General features: G+C 42.2%; 1 protein-coding gene across 1 annotated transcript in view; it reads left to right on the top strand.

Annotated features, from left to right (window-relative positions):
• Window positions 1-808: 808 nt before the first annotated feature.
• The window catches only part of CUL4A (cullin 4A), a 38,905-nt gene continuing 38,601 nt past the window's right edge, over window positions 809-1,112 (top strand). The window contains exon 1 of the mRNA XM_008572928.1: window positions 809-906. The gene's annotated coding sequence lies outside the window, so the exon portion shown is untranslated. The remainder of the gene's footprint in view (window positions 907-1,112) is intronic.

Below are 1,112 nucleotides of genomic sequence, written 5' to 3'. Positions count from 1 at the left end.
ACATTGTAATCATCAGGGTAAGCTTACACATATTGTGATCCCACCTCTGACTAAGGAATTGCAGTATCCAGCAGCAGGGCTGTGGGATCAAACCTGTCTTGAAGTTCCCAGTGACTGTGGCGTGTAGCCAGGTTTAGAGACTGTTGCACAAGAGAAAAGCCAAGCACTGTGAGATGTTCAGAAATGGTGTGGGCCAGTCTCCTGGGGCCCACGCATGGCACATGTGGGTGAGCAGGTCTTACAGTTTTGGAGGCTGGGAAGTCCAAGGTCCAGCGGTGTATCTGGTGAGGGCCTTCTTGGTGGGAATTCTGTACAGAGCCCCGTGGCAACATGGGGGATCACCTAAGGAGGCTGAGCCAAGGGCACATCTGTGTGCTCTCCTTGAAAACCAGTCTACTCTCTGACAGCCCATTAAACCATTAACCCCTTAATCCATTCACGTGGGCACAGTCCTCATGATCCAGTCACCTCTTAAAGGTCCTACCTTTCAAATACCATATTAGGGATTAAGTTCCATGTGACCTTTGGAGGGGACATACATTCAGACCATTGCACCAGGTATGGGTAGGTGCCCCATGTTAACTTCTGCTACCTGCCATTGTACCAAACCATTACTGGACTCCAATGTTTCAGCAGTTAGTGCCCTAAACTTGACTATCATAAATTTGTAGATTACCTAAGTACGGGGGGGGGGTGGGGGCTGCCTTTTTTGTTATGCTTATTGCTATGTATACAAATACATATTTTTTTAAAGAGCTAATTTGTTTTTACTGAATAATTGGTTTATTCCCTTTGTTTTTAGGCTGTTGAGAACCTTTGTTCTCACAAAGTTTCCCCAACACTCTACAAGCAGCTACGCCAGGTCTGTGAAGACCACGTCCAGGCACAAATTCTTCAGTTCAGAGAATATCCTTTTTTTTGGCTCATGAACTTTCTATTTATTAACTAAATCTTGTAAAACAGAACATTAATAGGATGAATAACTAATGAGTATCCTAAATATTAACACTTTTTAAAATTCCCTTTTATTGATAGAATGAAATGCTTGAATTTGTTTCACAAGTAAATATAATTGTTTTTAAGTGAAATTTTTTACCAGTTGAATTACTTTG

The sequence above is a fragment of the Galeopterus variegatus genome, unplaced genomic scaffold, assembly GCF_000696425.1.
Source record: "Galeopterus variegatus unplaced genomic scaffold, G_variegatus-3.0.2 Scaffold848, whole genome shotgun sequence".
Lineage (NCBI taxonomy): Eukaryota > Metazoa > Chordata > Mammalia > Dermoptera > Cynocephalidae > Galeopterus > Galeopterus variegatus.
Note: the sequence above shows the minus strand (reverse complement) of the source record. Positions and strands in the feature narration are given on the sequence as shown.